The following is a 21,272-nucleotide window of genomic DNA, read 5'->3' on the forward strand; positions in this document are numbered from 1 at the left end:
TGGTGTCTCTTTAATTCTGGGACCTGCTCCAACTGGAAGTGAAAGGTTGCAGAGACAACAGTGCAGCCTCACCACGGTATCACAGGAGGTGGAGAGTGGTGAGCCAGGAGTTGGGGCTACGGAGACCATGGTGGAAATGTGACATAAGAACCCAGACCTGGAACTCACTGGAGGTTGTGGCACAAGTGGCTGCCAGCAAAAAGTTGTGTACCAACTGCAATAAATAAAATCGCATTGTAGACCTGTGGGTGACACAGCTTAGAAACCTGCCCTAAGGAGAAGACTCTGCTAACCAGAAGTACAATGATCAAGAGCAAAAGAAGAGACAAAGGCACAATGAATATTACCGAAAACTCCCCTGCAAAGGAGGAAAACCCTATGCCAACCTCAGAGTTCACCAAGGAAGACATTGAGAAAATGGGGGACACAGAATCCATAAGACTCATTTTAAAGGTTCTGATCAAAAATGAGAAGCACATACAAGAGTTTAAAGAATTTAAGAAGCAATAAAGCAAATCAAGGCTGATATATCAGAAATTAAGAACACAGTAGAGCAAAGTAAAAGTACAAGGAGAGTCTGCAAACTAGAATGAAGCAAGCAGAAGAGAGAATCTCAGAAATGGCATGTATTTCCTGTCACCAGGGGGAAACAAGCAAAAACCTGGAAGCAGAGCTGGATCAGGACAGAAAAAGTATTCAAGAATTGAAAGACACTAGTAAGAGGCCAAATATAAGAGTTATGAGAGTCCCAGAAGTGCAGAAAGAGAAACTAGTTTTACAGATTTATTTAATGAAATAATAAGGGAAAATTGCCCTAATCTAGAGAAAGGGTTGGGAAACAACATCCAGCAGGGGCACAGAACTCCCAACAGGCTTGATCAAAAGCTATCTTCACCACAACATATGATCTTCAAGCTCTCTTCAACTGAACATACAGAAAAGATTCTGAAATGTGCATGTGAAAAAAATCAATTGACATATAAAGGAAAGCCAATTAAACTCTCAGGAGATCTCTCACACAAAACTCTACAGGCAAGAAGAGAATGGAGTGACATATTCCAGATTCTAAAAGAACAACAAAATTGTCAGCCTAGGATAACATATCCAGCAAAGCTTTCTTTTGTCTTTGAAAATAAAATAAAATTCTTCCACAGTAAAGAAAAGCTAAAAGAATTTGCCTCTTCCAAACCTGCCGTACAAATGATACTTCAAGATGTTCTCTTCACAGAGAAGAGGAATAGTACCCAGTAAGACCGAAGGCAAATGTGAAGAACCTCCCAGTAAAATGACAACAGAAGACTAAACCAATGAACAACCCATTCCTAAAATGACAGGACCAAAGTACCACCCATACATATTAACCCTGAATGTAAATTGCTTAAACTCATCAATCAACATCATAGATTAGTAGACTGGATTATAAAACAAAACCCATCTATTTGTTGTCTAGAAGAGACACACTTCACCGACAACATTCAGCAGGAACTGTATCTCCTGGGTTTTGTTGTTTTCTGTTAGTTTCATCTATTCAAAACACCTTCTTCTGATTAAATCATTCAATGACTCCTAGATCATACAGTACCATCATTTTCTTCAAGAAGGTTCTTAATTTTCATTTCTTCAGCTGCACGTTAGTAATTTAGTAGCATGTTATTTAATTTCATGGTGTTATTAATTTCTTTTTTCTTCCTGATGTTGATTTTGTTTTGTGGCTTTTCATTTAAGGGGATGTATAGTAGCTGTGTAATGGAGACTGTCACAGCTAGTAATGTGTTATTTAACTTCATGGCATTGTAAATTTCTATTTTTCTTCCTCTTGTTGATTTTGTATTATGACTTTTCATTTGAGGGGATGTACAGTATCTTTGAAATGGAGACTAACATATCCAGATGTGAGGATACAATGTAGTATGCATTTCTACTTCCAGACAATCATGGACTTACAATGAAACTGTTCACTATATCTTTTTTATTAAATTTATTCATTAATTATGTTCACTATATCTTGACAATAGGATGCTGGACTCTCTGCCGTTGTCCATGCCCAGAATGATGGACATATGACTGTGTATAAAGAACTATATTTTAGTAATGAAATAGAGGAACTAGGTGGGGGAGAGGGAATTGGGGAGGGGATAAGGGAAATGCCAGGAGCCTATGGAATTGTATCAGAAAATAATAATAATAATAAAATGTTAAAAAAGATAAGATGCTCAGGCTCTCTAGCCATCAGAGACATACAAATGAAAACCACCTTGAGGTACCACCTAACTCCTGTGAGACTGGCCTACATTCAGAATTCAAAAAACAACACATGCTGGCGTGGATGTGGGGAGAAAGGTACCCTCCTTCACTGCTGGTGGGAGTGTAGGCTAGTACAATCATTGTGGAAATCCATATGGAGAGTGCTTGGAAAATTGCAAATAAACCTGCCATATGACCCAGCAATCCTGCTCTTAGGAATATACCCAACAGAAGTGAAATCTGCATACGAGAAGGGGATCTGTAATCCTATATTCACAGCAGCACAATCCACAATAACAATGTCATGGAAACAAACCAGATGTGCGTCTAAGGAAGAATGGTTAAAAAAACTGTGGTACATCTATTCAATGGAATATTATTCAGCTGTCAAGAAGAACGATATTATTCTATTCAAAACCAGGTGGTCCCAACTAGAAACTATTATGCTCAGCGAAATGAGTCAATCACAAAAGAATAAATACCATATATTCTCTCTCATATAAGGAAGCCAACATGGAAAGGTGGAGTTCATCAAGTGCCCATGGAGTTCTGATCTAAATATAGATTGCTGCAAGTCAGGTCCCACGGCAAGAGATGGTGAAAATTCTCTATTCTAGGCATGTTGGCATTTCATGGATGAAGTAACAGCAGAGTATATTTAGCATGTTGTGAATATGAATATGGCAAATTGGCAGTTTCCGTCAGTTGCTGGCAATAGTTTAGAGTGATGACAAATATTATTTTGATTTTTTTGTGTGTTATTTAGTTATGAGGAAAGTGTATGGTAAGCAGTCCATTTGATGGTTTACTAATTTCCTCGTTGTTGAGAAGTCCGAGTTGATTATGTATTTAATATGATAACCATTTGTGTGCTGTGAATTGCATTAAGAGTTATGTAGGGCAGAGATGATGCTTACTAAATGTACAAAATGGATTGATGAGATTAGCCAGTTAAATCTTTTCACCAGTAACGCACTCAACAGCCCATGAGATATTTATTAAAAATGTCAAGTAAATCTTCTTCTTTTTGTATCATAGTGTCAAATAGCAGTAAAATAAACATGTTAAGATCCTTAATCTACTGCTATGTTTCACTGTAAAATTTACCTTTGTTAAAATTTGCTTCTGTTCAAATTTGTTGAGATCGCACGTAAAAGTATCCTAATATTACTTTGGCTGGTATTTTCTAATTACTGTATAATATTTTGGGAATGCAAATTTTATTTGAATGTCAACTACAGTTAAGCATGTGCCATTTGTTTTTCTTGCTCAGGTTTTGTAATTTGATGGAATGTATTTATTATAGTTTAATAAATGTTTGCTTTATTAAAAAAAATAAAATAAATTACCTACAGTTAAAAAAAATGTTAAAAAAAGAAAAATACAGATATAAATGTCCCAAACGGAATGTACATCAATAAAAATGTAGCAGTTCTTTGTGGCCAAATGGGCCAAACTTGAAACCATAATGCTAAGGGAAATGAGTCAATCCCAAAAGGTCAGATACCACATGTTTGGTTAAGAAATCGCAATTGTTTTTAACATATTGGTTACTCAATACTATAACTATTAGTTACACAACGAAGTTAATTGTTGCTAAGGGTATGTTGGAGTCTTTAATTGATCGGGTTGATAATCTGATGGTTCTGCCCTCGGACCAGACAGGGTCTCCCCAAGAAGCTGAAGAACTAGACTGGACTATAAGATGTTGGACTCTATGTTTAGTTTATGCTTGCAAAGAGGGAATCTCAACTGTACTTGATCAGTGGATATGCAACAAGGTGGAATATTCCACATGGTGGGAGGGTTGGGGGAGGGGTGGGGTGATTCCCAGTTCCAACGAAACTGTATCACATAATACAATGTAATCAATGAATAAAAAAAATGTAGCAGTAGAAGCAAGAAAAACTGTATTATACTTGCCAAATTGAGTCTTTCAGTTGAAGGTGACAGTGTCTAGCAAAGAAACATCAGTCAAAATTATTGTTCTCAGTATTCATTTCAAATAACCCTCAGGAGAACAAATAGCACAACTTAACCTAGCAAAATACTTTCAGGGAACACTTGGTCTCCCAGAACTGGGGTACCTGCCAAGGCCATTCATACATACAACAAACATCAGAATAATTTTCAAATTCATTTCAGAAGACAGGATACATCCAGGCCTCTCTAATCATGATCCATCACTTTAACTGTTTATTGCCCAAACCTCCTCCCCCCCCAAAAAAAAAACCCAAAAGAACCTGATTTAAACTTTTGATTTGGTACTCTGTCCCAGAACCCTCGCCAGTCCCAGACCTAACCACCAGTAACACACAGGAACACACAGCCACATCCAATGCTATATGTCCCACATCACCAGTAACCAAGACAGTTTTTACTCTTTTAGAAGCCACAATGTTATAGAAACGCTGCCATTTGAAATGGATATAATACAAAGAGAACACTTGCCCAGTTAGTTTTCAGCAGTGGGAAGTAAAGAACCAAAAAATGGCCTTTGTCACTGACTCCTGCATTAAAAGAAAAAAAGATGGCCTTTCCCACCTACTCCCTTGTCTGCTCATTCAAAGTCACAGCAACACCACACAGCAGGTCAAACCCACCAAAGGCAGTTCAGAAGCCTTCCCACTCCCCCTCCACCACCTGCTTCCTTCCCAAGAAATGGGACACATGCAGCCAATCCCTCCCCAGGTCACTCTTCTCCTTTGCAAAAACAAAAAAGTCATTGGAGGCCACCTTAGAGACAGCTTCTGTAGGAAACTGGCCCTGATCCTTAAGAAATGGTCCAAGAATAAAATGAGTATAACCTGCACTTAAAAGAAAGGAGAAAAGTCACCACTCATGGAGAGGATGCCAAGACCCAGGACAAGAAGGCAGAGCCTACTGCCGCCCAGAAAGCCTGACAGCATCCTTTGCTGGAAGAGGCTGGAACTGGGGCAAGCCTGGCACATGGAACCTTCCCTCTTAACCCCCAAACCAGCCTCCGACGTTATCAATCTCATGCCCCCGCAAAAGACCACAGTCCCTACAATCCAGGTGTTTGTTCACATTGCGAGCCATCTTCAAGGCTGTTTCTTCACCGTAAACGAAAACAGAAGCATTTTGGGCAGAGATGTGGATGTGCCAGCGCCCGGGTTCCATGGAGCCCTCACTGTCCTGTGCCTTTCAAGTCACAAGGGAGGGTGGCCTCAACTTCCTGGGCGATCTGACAGAAGAAATGAGAACAGAAGCAGTCCTTGAGCTTCCTGTTGAACAGGAAGCACAGAAGGGTTGATGCCAGCCTGCGCGAAGGTGAGACACACTGAGGCCATCAGGTAGGCCTAGGGCATGACGCTGGGCTGCACCAGGACCCGCGAAGCAGGGGCACTAGAGCAGCAGGAAGAGCAGTGTTGTGGCATAGAAAATCCAGCACAGCTTCTTCTTGGTCTTGAACTCCTCCAGCACAAGCCGGTAGCACACCATGGCCCTGCCCCACCCCTGGATGCCCGAGAGCATGGGTTGCGTAGGTTCACTGCCAAAGCCTGTTGTCCAGTTGGTGGCCATCTGACCAGTCCAGTTGTGGCTGATGGCAGGTATTAGGCGCACAGGCCTCATCCTATGGCAATCCTGGATGAGAAAGAGCAGGTAGAGGTAGATGAGGTGTGTGTTGCCCACCACCTTATTCATCAGCAGCCGCAGGAAATCAAGCACAGGGGACCGGCAGGCCACTGCTCAAGGGCACATGGCGCTTTCTTGTCCTCGCCGCCACTGCTGCTGTCCAGCACAGGTGGGAAAGCCGTGGCCAGTGCCAACACCCAGGAGGCACAAACCAGGATGGTGGCACATGGCCAGCCAGGTGCTCAGTGAAGAGGTGGTGTCCCATGGCCAGATAGTGGGTAATGCCCCCTCTGAACAACAGGAAGAAGGCATGAAAGCAGAAGAGCCAAGCCAGGAAGGCGAGCAGCCCACAGCCCAGCACGCCCAACTGTGTCCCCATGGCGGCAACAGCACAATGCACAGCCAGCACGACTGCTAGGAAGGCAGGGGAGCGCGTGTTATGCGTCAGCAAGGCACAGGTCGAGCAGCAGGCAACTGCCCTACTGCATAATGAGCAGCGCTAATAGCATGTGGCCCGCCAGGCTCGCACACAGCAGGAGACTGAGCGTGGCAAGCTTGAGGTCCAGTGAGGCCGCCACACCGCTTTAGGCGACAATTTCGCTCCTGCTCGCCATAGCCGCCTCTCCCTATGTGCCCTCCACCCTGGGGCTAACCACAGCCGCCCGTGCTCTCTGGCCTCTTGGCCCGTGCTCAGGTGCCACTGCTGCCGCTGTCCCCACCACCGGGGCCTTGGGCCATCTCCCTGGCCAGTGGGGCTTACCCAGTGCCGGGCCAGCCCCTCCCCATCTCCCGCAACCCCGACAGTGCGGCCACTGCCATATCAAGAATGGTGCACTGTGGCCTTCAATACACAGAACTGCGATGCCCCCACAGCACTCTGCATTCTCCTTCTCTTACAAGGTCACTGCCCACTGCTGCCCCTGCCACCACCGAGGCCCCTCCCCTCCTCCCGAGTGCGCACCTTGGCTGCCCAACAGCATACTCTTCTTATCCTTCCTTCTTTACGTTGTAAATTTTTTTAAGATTTATTATTTTTTATTGCAAATTTAGATATAGTCAGGAGGAGAGACAGAGAGGAAGATCTGCCTTCTCATGATTCACTTCTCAAGTGACCACAATGGCCAGAGCTGTCTGATCCTAAGAGAGGACCCTGGATCCTCTTCCTGGTCTTCCACGCAGTTACAGGGTCCCAAGGCTTTGGCCATCCTCAATTGCTTTCCCAGGCCACAAGCAGCGAGCTGGATGGGAAGCAAAGCCGCCGGGATTAGAACTGGCACCTATATGGCATCCTGGCACTTGAAAGGCAGGACTTAAGACGCTAGGCCACTGTACTGGGCCCTCACTTTGTAATCTTTATCATCAGTTCCACATTAGGATATACTAATTTCCCTTCTTTCAGGAAAAAATAGTGTGTCTGTATATATGTAAATTTACATAAGAGGTTAGATAGAAAAATGCTAAAAAATAGGTGAATCTAAAACAAAATATTTCAGGGAAATTGTTTGGAATGTGAAGGTAGCCCTGGTTGCTATGTCAATATTTAGAGTTAGCTTTATAAGGTATTCACAGAATAAATGGAATAAGTTTCATGATAAAAAAGGCACTTGAGATGACATATATTTTTCGAAGACTAATCTCAGTTCATGCCTAACAAATTGCCTCAATTTTAACAGAAAAAAATTGTATTTTTGATTAAATAAAAAAACTTCATTGTGAATACCAAAATTACTTCACAGAAGATGCTGTATTAAACTGGGTTGACAGATTGTATATCTTAGACTGCTAGTTTGCATATCTGGTCTTGTTACACCGTTTTAGGATGCAAACAGTTTATTAAAATGTGACTCTGTATTTTGCTTTCTATTTCTGTGTAAATTGATGGACAAGTTTCCCAAAGCTGAAACAAGAATAGAGGGAGTGGCACGGTAGCTCACCAGGCTGATCTTTTACCTGCAGGTGCTGGCATTCCGTGTGCTTACTGGGTCATGTCCCAGATGCTCCACTTTGCACCCAAATTCCTGCTTGTGGGAAAGCAGTGGAGGATGGCCCAGGTCCTTGGGTCCCTGCACCCACATATGAGACCTGGATGAGGTTCCTGGCTTTCGCTTGGCAAAGCTTCAGCCATTCTGGCCATTTGGGAAGTGAATCAGCCAACATAAGATCTCTGTATGTCTCTCTCATCTTTGTAAATCTGCCTTTCAAATAATAATAATAAAAATATTTTTAATAAAAAAGAAAAATGCCAAAGGATTTGTTCTCTTTTTTTACTCTGTGGCTAGCTGTTTATACATCATGAGAAGCAACTTAAAACTTTTGTTAAGATTTATTTATTTTATTGGAAAGGCAGATTTACAAAGAGAAAGATTTTCCATCCACTGGTTCACTCCCCAAATGGCCAAAATAGCCAGACGCAAGCTGAGCTGAAGCCAGGAGCTTCTGCCAGGTCTCCCACGTGGGTGCAGCATCCGAAGACTTTAGACCATCCTCTACTGCCTTCCCAGGACACAAATAGGGAAGAGGCAGGACAAGTGCCCACACGGCATCCTGGCACATGGAAGGTGAGAAGTTAGCTACTAGACATTTATAGCCTTCTGGCATATTATGAATATATAAAATTTGGAGTTAAATTAAGAAGAGTGTCCTCTTTTCTTCATTTTTACCATAGTTATATACCCTACATTTTTCTGCACAGAATTTAAAAAATCTGAATAGTTTTCTACTGTTGCATAATAAATTAGTGCAAACTTGCAGTTTCACAACACACAGGTATAATCTCACAGTTTCAGTGGGTAATTATGACTTAGTGAATTGTCTATAAGACAGCTCAGGCATTATTTAGAAAATGGATTTTTTCTAGATGCAGTATGCTCTTTCAAATCACACAGATATCAGAGGAATGCCTGCCCTTGCTCCTGTGGGACCCAGGAGCCTGGCTCTTGTTGAGAAAGCTTGCTTTTAGCTTCTAGGCTTCACCTCAGCAGCTTAATGATTTGCAGTTTTTTGTCACATGCTTCTTTCTCCATGGATTGTCCTTTCATGGACAAGGAAGGAGAGAAAGGACAGAAATCTGCCCCTGCAATCTCCTCTAGGTAAGAGAAATGGTCCTGGGGAATGCCTCCAGGCACCCCTGCAGTCCTGACAGGGGCAAGAGGATCCTAGAAGCAGAGCTACCTCAAAGAAAGCTCCTTTATATTTCAGAGCTAACTGCTTTTCCTGTCAATCTAGCAATAGTTTTGGTTCCTCTACAGAACAATGCAGCTGCCTAGCTTCTTCCTATACGCAATCTCTGTGAAGAAACTGTGCTGACTTCTGATTCTTAGAAAAGTGACTAACAATCACAGTAACAGCATGTTTTCTTTTTGATTTATTTATTTGTGTTTTAACATCAGATAAACAGAGATGAGGAGAGACAGAGAGGAAGATCTTCTGTCTGATGATTCACTACCCAAGTGGTTTCAACAGCTGGAGCAGAGTCAATATGAAGCCAGGAGCCAGGAGCCAGGAGCTTCTTCCAAGTCACCCATGCAGGTGCAGGGTCCCAAGGCTTTGGGCCATCCTGGACTGCTTTCCCAGGCCACAATCAGGGAGCTGGATGGGAAGTGGGGCTGCTGGGTTTAGAGCCAGTGCCCATATAGGATCCCAAGGCATTCAAGCCAAGGACTTAACTGCTACTCTTCTGCTCAAGGCCTGAGTTTATCTCTTGGATGTGAAATCTAGGTTTCATGGTTTGGAAGACACAAATTTTATTTCTTCTGTTTCATTTTGCTCATGTAGTAAATGTATTCATTTAGCTATTGGTTTTAAACAGAAAATAGCATATTTTGCCATTGTCCCAGACAGTTATTGTGGGCCCTTTCATTGCTAGCAAGTGGAAATGAAAGCTTGCAATGCAGACATCCTTTATTACTGATCATTTGCTAGCTATTTGAGTTGGTTTTTGTATTTCCTCTGTGAGCAGACAGTGATGGATTTTATGAGCACTTCCCCTGCCCTTTGAAACCACTTGCATTTATAAGTGTGAAACTATTGCTTATCATTAGCAGTTGCTTTAACTTTCTGTAATATTGTTGATATTCTTTAAGTAGTTATAAGATCCAGATTGCTCAAGATTGAGAATCAAAGCAGGGATACCTTTTTAAAATGCATTATACTTGATTTCTAGTTTCTAAGAAGTAAACTTATAGGAAAAAGATTAGTTCTATGATCACACCCAGGAAATATGCCAAAACCACAATCTACTCGTAGCTTGCAAGGATGCTACAAGTTAAACACTAAAATAAACCAAATGTTTATAAAAATGTGGTCAAGTTGAAATACACCATTAGTCTACAGGGAATTGCCATGTGGTGGGTCAAAACACAATTATATACTGGCAATTTCATGTGGATTCATGCAAATAATGTTCAATAGTTTAAAAGAACAGTGTTTTGTATGTGCTCATAAAATGTTCCAAAAGTATGTTAAATTCAATGAAGAATAAAGTTACAGAAGAGTATGCACTCTGTAATGTCATTCATTTTACATAGAAATAAATATGCTTAAAAATATATTCTGAGCTCTCACACACACACATGCACACACAAACCATAAACTGTAAACTCTCTAATTATCCTTGGGAAGCGGAAATGTGGGCATCCTGATTGATTCTTCACATTCTATTGATTCTTGACATTCTCCTCTGTAAATACAAACTAAGGATATATATATATATATATATATATATATATATATATATATATATATATATCACATAGTTAGGTGAACAAATGTTTTATATTATATACAATGTATATATGTATATATACATATATATATATGTATGAACTTTTCACAGTTGTAAGTTCAGAGAAAATTGAGAAGATGGAAGAAATTTCCCATTTATCCCTGGCTCCAAGCATGTTGAATCTCCAGCCTCAACAATATTCTGCCCTGGAGCTGCATATAGATTATTTTAAATAAACATACCTGGAAACATCATCAGTAACTAATTGCCATAGATAACATTAGAATTCACTTTTTGTGCTGTGTATTCTGTGGTTTGGGACAAATGTGTAATGACTTGAGTGCATCATGCTGTCACTTCTGAGAATAGCTTCATTGCCACAGCCATCTTACCTGCATCTTCATTCCTCCATTCCCTGAATCCTGGCAAACATTGATTTCTATAATATCCCAACATTTTTGCTTTTCCTACAATGTCAGAGTTTGAATCACACAATACATGCTCTTTTTAAGCACAACTTTGGAGGACCAGCACAAGATAATTCTTTGCCTGCTAGGACCAGCATCCATTTTATGGCTGCTGGTCCCTGTGTCAGCTGCCCCACTTCTGCTTCAACTCCCTTGCTTCTAATATGGGAAAGAAATAGAGAATGAACGAGTCCCTGGGACTCTGAATCCACATGGGAGGCCCAGAAGTAACTACTGGCTCCTATCTTTGGATCAGCTGAACTCTGGTTATTGAGCTTATTGTGGGAGTAAACCAGTGAATGAAAGATCGCTCCCTGTCTCTCTGTTTCTACTTCGTTGTCTCTGTGAAAATGGCCTTTCAAATAAAAGGAGTAAATACATCATTATAAATAAACTTTTAAAATAAATATCATTTAATATTGTGCTGGGGGATAAAGAAAAGTGAAAGACATGAATTCCAGGGACAGTTGACAAGAAGCAGAGTAACATGTGACCACCATCTTTTTGATCTAGATATCAAATAGCTTAGACTTAATGTGGAAAAAATAGCTTTAAGGTTAATTTGCTTCATAGAGATAATAACAGAGTGGCATGGCTTGATTTTTTTTTTCTGATGTGGAGCCCCTTCTATGTGAATATCTCAATACATATAATAATTAAAGCCACTGAGTTGAAGTAATTGAAGCTCTTAGACTCTTGTCTGCTAGACTCCATCATGGAATCTTCAGAGACCCCAGAAGCCAGTTTGAAGAACACGTACAATAGACCAGGTGTGTTGACCTTGGGGGATGGAACCAAGCCTGAAGCTTGGTGCTGAGAATGTGTTGCACACACTCATGTCTCTCTCCTTTTGCTTAACCTTTGCACCTGTAAATTTTGTTTGTATGAGAGATCCTCTTAGGCTCACTTTTGCTTAATAATTTTATAATTAATTTTAGCACATCTAAGCTTCCTGAACATTCTTTCATGTCTTAGCAGCTTATTTGTTTTAGAATGAAATTCCCTTTTGTATTTGTACAGTCATAATTTTGACTGCTTGTGTTGACTGCTTGCAGCTTTTGGAGGTTATGAGCAAAGTTATTAGAAACATCTACATGCAGCTATTTTTATGTTTAAAATGTAAGCTGACAACTTTTTTAGGAATAACTAAGGTGTGTGGTTTTAGATTGTGTGCATTTAATTTTATCACAGACTGCCAAACCATCTTCTGACATGACTGTCCGTTGTCATAGAGGGCAAGGCCCGAGAGTTTTTGTTGTTCCACATGCCTATTAAGCTTGGGTGTTGTTAGCTTGCTGCTTTGTGTATTGGTTGTTCTGACAAGTATGCAGTAGTGCCCTTTGGTTGCTCAACATATTTTTAAAATTAAGATCAATTTTGTGCTCTCTCTTTCTCTCTCCTTAGTACTACTCAAAATAAAGTCCATGAATGGAAGACACCGGTTTGCAAACGTTACCAGTGTGCGATAAAAGAGGTAAAAATTGAAACACTTAGAAACTTATACAATAAAATGAAGAGCAATTCTATGTTTATTAAATCTAATAATTAAGAATTGGGGCTCTTATTTTGCATGCATGTCCCTTTCCATTTTGTTAGATTAGCATTTGATAATCACTGTATTTTACCAAAGAAGCCATCCATAACTATTTGAAAATTAAAACAAAAAACTATTTGTCAGCCAAGGTAAATATCTTAAACTGGAAGGGAATAGAAAAGATCAGTATAGCCCCTGAGCAAGGGTGACACAAACACTCCGAAGAGTTACATTTCTAGCTTTCCTTTCCTGGTGATCTTAGGTGGGAAATTGGATTCACTAAGTGAAGCTAGTAATCAAGTTGAGGATCTTCCACATTTTGAACTCCATTTCCAATGCCTCTTAAAAGACAAAATTAATGGTCATTCATTGCAGATATTTTGAGAAACAAATTTAACTTTTTATTCCAACATAACAAGGTATGATTTACAGATTAAGAACTGTAAATACTTGAAGTGTACTGTGTATGTTTTAATATAATCATACCTAGTGTAATGTTCCCCACAATTCAGCTAATTATATTGCATGAAATTAGGCAAACTTCTGGTTTAAAAATAAACTAAATACGCCTTTGGATGAATAAATGATAGATGCAGGTGAGACGTTTTAGAGGTTATAAGGTAACAGAATAAGGAGAATTGAATTGATGCTACAGAGGAAAAACAAACAAGTCTTCCTAGGTGTTTACTTGAATTCATGGAGAGTTGTCTAAGCCATTTCCTAGGGCAGAAAATATTAAAAGAGAAACATCTTCACATCAAACTTTACAAAAAAGAATTCATTATTAACAAGTTGCCTTTGAGGTCAGACCTGAGACAGTCAAATGAGGATGTGAACTATTAGATGCATGTGTGGGTTGCAGTCTCACAAAGCCTTGGCTGAAAATATTGATCTCAGAATTGTAGAATTAAGATAGATGAGATTTCTTGATATGTAGAATGGTAACAAAGAACTAAAGCAACCTCAGGCAGCCATTACAATGTCTGGCCCATGGAAGATGATTAGTATCTGCCCTATTCTCTTACACTGTGTGTCATTCTAGTAGACTCTAGAAAGCATAAACTACTGCATGAGACATTTCAGTAAATTATGCACATAATAAAAGGCAATGTTTTTATTCTTTGCCTATATCATTACTGAAGTGCGGTCTTCTTATTTTGTATTTTTACTAGTAGAAATTCTTAATCAGTGCCCAGCTCTGTGGCCTAGTGCCTAAAGTTCTCATTTCTAATGCACCAGGATCCCATTTGCGTGCCAACTCTAATCCTGGCAGACCCACTTCAAAGATCTTCCTCTCTGTCTCTCCTCCTCTCTGTATATCTGCCTTTCCAATAAAAATAAAATAGATTTTTTTTAAAAGAAAACACTGCAACTGAATACCTTCTAAAATCAAAATATCTGTCAGGGAAAAACAAATACTGGTGGCAATGTGGAGAGAGAACTTTCACATACTGTGGTGGGAATGTGAACTGGTGCAGTCACTGTGGGAAGTAGTATGGAAACTACATCGAACACTGGGAATGGAATGGCTATATGATCCAGCAATTACCCTGCTCCATTCCCAGCCAAAATACATGAAATTATTGTAGCCAGTAGGTATTTGCTCTGTAATGCTTATTACAGCACTTTTCACACAAACCAAGATGTGAAAACACCTACTGCCCCTAACAATGCAAGGCAGGTGTTATCGCAGATCAAGGCGAAGTGACAGTTGGAGCCAGTGTTGTGGTATTGCACATGAAGCTGCCACCTGCAACATAGCATCTCATATTTACATTATTTCTAGTCCTTACAGCTCCACTTCTGATCCAGCTCCCTGCTGGTGTTCTGGGGATAGATATGGAGGATGGCCGATTTCCTGGGCTCCTGCACCCAAGTGGCAGAAAGCTCCTGCCTCATGGCTTTAACCTGTCCCAGTCCTGGCCATTGCAACTATCTGAGGAGTGAACCAGTGGGTGGAAGATAGCTCCCTCTCTTATACTCTCAATCAGTGACTCTAACTTCAAAATACATTTAAACATTTAAAACTAAACTACCACTAACATCATCCCCAAATGCAATGATTCAAGATCTTGTTACTTTATTCCCAATGCAGCTTCTTGATGATGCACTTGGGGAAGTTAGCATTTGATGGGTGATGCACCTGAACCCTGAGACCTCTGTAGAATTGGATGGGGGTCCCAGTTCCTGAGTTCCACCTGGTGCAGCCTGTCTGTTGCAGTCACTTGGGGAGTGAATCCACAGATGAAAAAGTCTTCCTCCTCTCACTTGTTTCCTCTCTACCTCTCCACCTCTCTGCTTCCTCCCTCCCTCCCTCTTGCTCCTTCTCTTGGATGCTCTGCCTTTCACATACACTTTCAATTAAAAATAAGATGAATACATAACAAAAACTTGATCACAACACATAATGGCACATTTAGTATTGAAAATATATGAGAAACTGGTCAAATGCATGAGAAACTAGTCAACATCATGTTAAGTGGAAAAGGCAAGATACAGAGAGATCAATAAACTTAACACTGCATGTCTTCCCTCAGAACTCAATACATTCCAACTGTATGCAGTGATGTAGGCTGTCTTGTACCTATACAAAGGTTGCACTGCTGGGAGAAAAGCAGCCAAAAGCTGGTAGGCATTCTGGTCTGGTTGATGCCAACACTGCATTAACTATTCTTACATCCAGAACAGTTGCCTAATTTATCTCTCTGTTAATTTTTAAAGGAGCTGCAGTGAAAGAACAGATTGCTCTCCATGCCACCATGAGTGCATGCGAGCCAGGGCCACCCAGACACCATCGCTGCCACCATGATCACATATGGAGGAAAGGCATGCATTCCTAGAGGCTCAGGGACAGAAGCAAGTAGGAATCAGCAACTGGGGACTTTCATGGACCCAGCTGCAAAATCCAATGTTAATCAAGGGAGCTGAGATGAAGTGGACCAGAAAGAGGAATCCAGGGAACCTCCCTGAATCAGGCCAAAGCACCTGCCTGTAAGTGCAAGAGCTGGGACTTGGGTCAGACCAAGCCAGGCTAGGTTGCAGCACCTGATGCTGCTGAGGAGACCCATTCTTGGGCTGGTTAGGTTCTTTAGGATTGTTGTTATGCCACAATACCCATCAGTGAAAGTTGGGGTTGAGGTTGGGTCCAGGTGGGCTGGGCTACAGCACCAATCAGGATGTGCAACAATTGGACTGACAGTAGGTCTGGTAAGGGGATCTTTGGGGACACTCCCGCCAGGCTGCGACACTTACTGGGGTTTGGTGATTCACTCCCCAAGTGGCTGCAATGGCTGGTGCTGTGCCAATTAGAAGCCAGGAGCCAGGAACGTCCTCCAGGTCTCCCAGGTGAGTGCAGGGTCCCAAGGCTCTGGTCTGTCCTTGATTGCTTTCCCAGGCTACAAGCAGGGAGCTGGATAAGAAGCAGAGCTGCCAGGATTACAATCAACACCCATATGGGATACTGGTGCATACAAGGCGAGGACTTTAGCTGCTAGGCCATTGCATTGGGCCCAGATTTATGTGTATTTTTACTGGAAAGATGAAGTGAAAGAGAGAAGGAGAGACAGAGACAAAGATCTTTGATCCACTGGATCACTCCCTAAGTGACTGCAACAGCTAGAGCTGAGGTGATCTCAAGCCAGGAGCCCGGAGCTTACTCTGGGTCTCCCATGTGAATGTAGGGTTCCAAAGCTTTGGGCCACCCACTACTGCATAACTAGGCCACAAGCAAGGAGCTGAATGGGAAGGGGAGCTACAAGGACAGAAATCAGTGCCCACCGGGGAGCCTGGTGCTTGTAAGGTGAGGATTTTAGCCACTGAGCACTCCTGCTCTGCCCAATGCAGGATAATTTATCTCATCCATCTTCTATCCCCACATCCCTTCCCATCCCACCCAAAGGCTTGTACGTGTCTGCAATCCATTCACCTATGTAACATTTAAAAATAAATACATATAAAATAAAATAATGAGAGCTTCAAGATGAATAGAGAATTTGATTTATTTTTTAGAGGCTGGGAGGGATGAGAGGTATAGAGGCATTTTGGATTATAAATATCAAATCAGAATCAGATTGAAAGATTAAGTCCCTAGTGTTGTATAGCACAGTGGGAGCAGTTTAGTTCACAATAACCTCTATAAAATTCTTTAGCAGAAACTAGAGCTCTAAGCCTTAAACCAAAAACTCTTGTCAAAGGGAAAATTACCGTTTCTTCTTATTTGATCTGTCAGTGCATGCTGTATAAATGTACTGACATGTCACACAGTAGTCCATCAACACAGGTATTGTTACTATTCAACAGAGCCAATCTTGGAATTAAAATATGTCTAGGTATGATGCATGTTTCACATTGAAGAAAAATTTCATGAATGTCTAGAGTGTGACAGTAGAGCCACACTGGATTTTGCATTTAAGTAGTTCCACTGTTCTGAATGTTAACCTCATCCTCTGCAATGTAGATGTCATTAGATGATGGACACAACATGTGAAAGACGAGCAAAAATAAGTAAAACTGTGCTGAATAGCAATGTATATCAGGAACTGTATTGTGTGCTATTATCTGTGTTATCGTGCTCACAAAAACTATCTCAAGCATTTCATCACTGTGTTATTTAAATATCGTACTTTATAGTATCTGCTTTCACATTAAGAGAGCTGGCTCTTGTTAAAGCAATTTATACCCAGCTTTACTGTTTTGAAGCCAAACCTTTTTGTTTTGATGTTGAAACATCTTCATTTTTACCTCCTTAATCAAGTCCATATCGTGTCCACTAAACTCAAGGAAGAGCCTTACTGCTGTAACATAATATCTAAGGAATTTGGTTTGCTGTACTTTGCAGAACATAGGCTTTCAGTGATTAAAAGGGAAGAAATTACCATGTTAAAGCTAATGTGCATAAATAACAACAGTAAAGGACTCAGGATAATGGAGATAACATAAACCTTTACTGAAAGTTAAGTAAATTCAAGTAACAAAACAATGAAATATTTCAAAGAGTAATTGGAGATACTGCAATGGCAGATAATTTTTTAAACTCAATTCAAGTGGTAGATGATGACTTATTAAAAACCAACAAAATCTTTCATCTTAGTCTTAAAGATGTAGATTGGTCTAACACAGATGTTTGGTAGGATGCTTAGCAAAATGCAGCAGCACTTATATCCAGGCAAATCAGAAAAGAGGGTTGACACAAATTCAGCAGCAGAGAACTATGAAACTCTGTCACAGACTAAATGCAACCCAAAGCAAATGCCCACAGCCTCAGATAGGATTGCTTGTTCTGTATTTTGGGCTTTTTTAGATATAGTGATTTTTTTTTCTGAATGTTAGTATATAGCTTGGATTGGTCTAACACAGACAGATGTCTACTCCTAGGTCAGCCCCAGAAGCCAAGTGGAGAAGAACAGACCTCACTCTTTAGGTGGCCCACTTGCCCATGTACAGAGCTGCAATGGAGGTATTTGTATGAAAGCAGAGGGGAAGGCTGGTAGGTAGACAAAAGCAAAAGCAAAAGCAACTGCAGTCCACCTCTCATCTCCGATGAGTTCACACACACACAGGGTCATTTACTCTTCTCATACACACAGTTATGAGGAAGGAAGGATGAAACACATACTCAATTCAAGGTAATTAAATATATGTATCTGACAGATGCCCAACTACCATAATGCATTCTCAAGCTTTACTGATTTTAAGAGGGTAAAAGCTAAAACATCATTTAAAAGCTGAGTTACTCCCATTTCTAGTCCACTCAATACCTTTCTGCAGGTGAGGAGTGACACTTCTTTTCTGTGTGAACACATGAGGCAACATAAGAAATAGCAAGCAAATAAAATATGCAATGAGGTTTTCCAAATAAAAAAAAAAAAGTTCAGTAACAGGTTAGGCCTGAAATGCTGTTTGCAAGGGGGATGTTATGAGAGGTACCCATGTAATGAGACTACAGAAAGGAAAAGAGAAGTGTAGTAAAAAGAACAATTTAAGGAAAGGAGAGAGAGACATAGATTTGAATGTCTTAGATGATGATGTGTTCCATCCTTCCACTGTGAGTACAGAAGCAGCACTTGTTCCCCTATGTGCGCATTGCTCAGGAGAGCCAAATACTAGCTTTGAGTTGCTTTTGGTTTTATCCATATAGCATCTGATTTCCCTCTTCTGACAAAAAAAATTTGTCCCCCCTCACCAGATAATGTACAGGTAAGGATATTAGGAGAAGTGTGAGAAAAGGTCTGTGCTAAAAATGATGCAGAAACGTGTATCAAATGGTTGTTGAAGAACACTCAGAGAGTAAATGGAACTCGGTGATGGGATGTTACAGTTTGTATCTTTCAGGTCCTATATAATTTGCTTTCTACATGAAGCACATAGTGATGTGCCTATGGGTGAGGAGAAAAGGAGAGGTAATGAAGGTGAGGACTGAGAGCAATGTCTGGTCTGGGGTGTGAGCTTATGCACCAGGTGTTCAAGGAAACATGAAATGAAATGGTCTTAAGGTAGAGGACTCAATGGGAAGATTAACAAGAATATCCTAAATATTCAGTCAGTTGAGCAATCTCCATCCCAAATTCCTGCTGAGCTGTTACCAGGCTTCTGCAAATGTATGGTTCACTTTCCATGATCTTCATCTATGTCCTATGTGTCCTGGTCTGTCTCCACAAGACAGTCTCTAAGATGTGATCAATTGTGCCATGGCTCCTGAGGGGTTGTCAGGCAGAGACCTCAAGAAGATGTGTTTCCAGAGTACCTAGGGGCTTCTAATGCCTGGATATTCTCCTTCCTGTTGGCACCACAGTTTCACCAACGAATTGGAGAGTAGCTGCAAAGGATCTTTTGCTTCTTTCTGGAGACAAGCCCTCACTTGATGCAGTCAGGGCCATGAAGAAGGCTGTCTTAGATGGTAATAGTCACCTTCGATGCAGACCAGTGAGCCTGTGGCACTACAAGAAAATCAAAACAAAGATGATCAGTTCTGTAAGAAAGGCAGTCTAAGTTATTGCAGTGACTAGGAGTTTGCCTCTTTCAGAATTCCCAGCATGATCAAGAAATTCAAGACTCTTTTCTCACACTGTATAAACAGTATTCAGAACAAGGATCAAAAGCCCTTCGTTTGACAGCCAGCTACCCAAATACACATTTGTTGCAGTACAAAGCTAGTTTTGCAAACTCTTTGCAGTGGTGCTTGCATTCCATGTGTCTTCGCTGCTGTTTCATGACAGAATACTTCATTCTGCAATAGAAAGTATCTATAAGCATTGTGAGGATGAATACATGTGTCTCTGCTCCCAGGATGGAAATCATGAACAAGGTTGCCTGGCAAAGAGCCCCTCTGCCTCTCTGTCCTCTGACTCCTGCACACACTGAGGAAAGAAGCTTCATTCTTCAAACTTAGCTTATGTCATGGAAACTTTCTCCAAGGAATAAATATAATCCCAATTGTGATGGGTCTTGAAGGGGGTCATAATTTCTAATTCAGCTCCTCCTGGACATGAGCATCTGAAAATAGAGCCTGAGGCCTTACCTTCAGGGAAAGGGGCTGACCCATCCTAGGTGTACACATGCACACTTCCTCAGGGTCAGAGAGCCCTCAGGCCTGTCTTGCTTCTTACAGAAGTGAACCAAGGACTACTGCTAGAGGGGGGTGTGACTGCTCCAAAGCTTGCATCATCTAAGAAACAGTGCAGCCTGCTCTGTTTTGCTGACTGCTAAAATAGCCTTTGCTCCAATTCACTGGCAGGACCTGGAAAGGACCCTGGCCCTAGTGTTGTCAACCAAGCAGGTATCCTACTGCTGAGTGTTTGGGGATGCTTGCCTACCTGTTACCTCTCACCTATTTTAATTGGAGACCACAGCAGTCTGTATTTCCAGGGAGTAAGTTTCCTCTCACCTGGGCTGGTGGTAACATCAGGGTGTTTGTTAGTGTTGGCAGGGTGTATGGTCTTTCTATTAGGGTCTGCCTTCTTTTCTTTCTCTCTGTAGAGAATTGCAGATGCCATCTGCCAGGGTTCCATGGTCTTTTGGGTCACTAGGTTTTCCAGCTGCTTGGAGTGGGTGCTTGGAGTGAATGCAGCTGTGTCAGCACAGTGAGGCTGCTGCCCATCCTCTTTCTCATGGGCTGAAAGCACTTTGCTTATTTGCTTGATGTTTTCATCATGTAAAAACATTTCTGCCTTCTACACATGATTTTTCTGCATTCTTCTTTTCTTTGTCTTCTGGTTTACTATTCTTTTGATTTCATCCAAGCAAAGGCCAGATGAAAAATTCGGCAACTGAAACCCTCCTTGACCCCATTCTTCACATGTTCCTCAAGGATTTCCAAGCTGGGGAACACTCGGCAACATGCCATGCATTTAAAGCCACTCTCAGGCCACAAGAGCCACTCAGGTGTCTTCATTCTGGGCCTCTCCTCCAGGGCTTGAAGCTCTGCTGGGCCCTCAGCCTCAAAATTGTCTTCATCTACTGTGTTAAACCTGGCCTCGTTTTCGATTGTCATATCTCGTGTAAGCACAGAAGAACAGCTGGCCTCCGAAGGGACTTTCCCAGTACAGCTCAGTTCTTGCATTCTTGCCCTTTTCTTGGGAGGCAGCAAGCCTTCCTGTGTGTCATACACAGTGTTGGCCTCTCTCTGCCTTTTAACATACATATAATATATTTTCATGACCCGCTCCTTTCTCTTATGTAATGCATCTGAGCAGGGCTCATTGGCTAAGTG

The 21,272-nt window shown here is 41.3% G+C and overlaps 2 pseudogenes; one reads left to right on the forward strand and one right to left on the reverse strand.

Moving 5' to 3' along the window:
* Positions 1 to 5,392: 5,392 nt before the first annotated feature.
* LOC101532352 (probable G-protein coupled receptor 27) lies at positions 5,393 to 21,053 on the reverse strand (annotated as a pseudogene).
* LOC118760063 (U6 spliceosomal RNA) lies at positions 12,703 to 12,802 on the forward strand (annotated as a pseudogene).
* Positions 21,054 to 21,272: the final 219 nt, after the last annotated feature.

Source organism: Ochotona princeps, chromosome 11 (genome assembly GCF_030435755.1).
Source record: "Ochotona princeps isolate mOchPri1 chromosome 11, mOchPri1.hap1, whole genome shotgun sequence".
Taxonomy (NCBI): Eukaryota; Metazoa; Chordata; class Mammalia; order Lagomorpha; family Ochotonidae; genus Ochotona; species Ochotona princeps.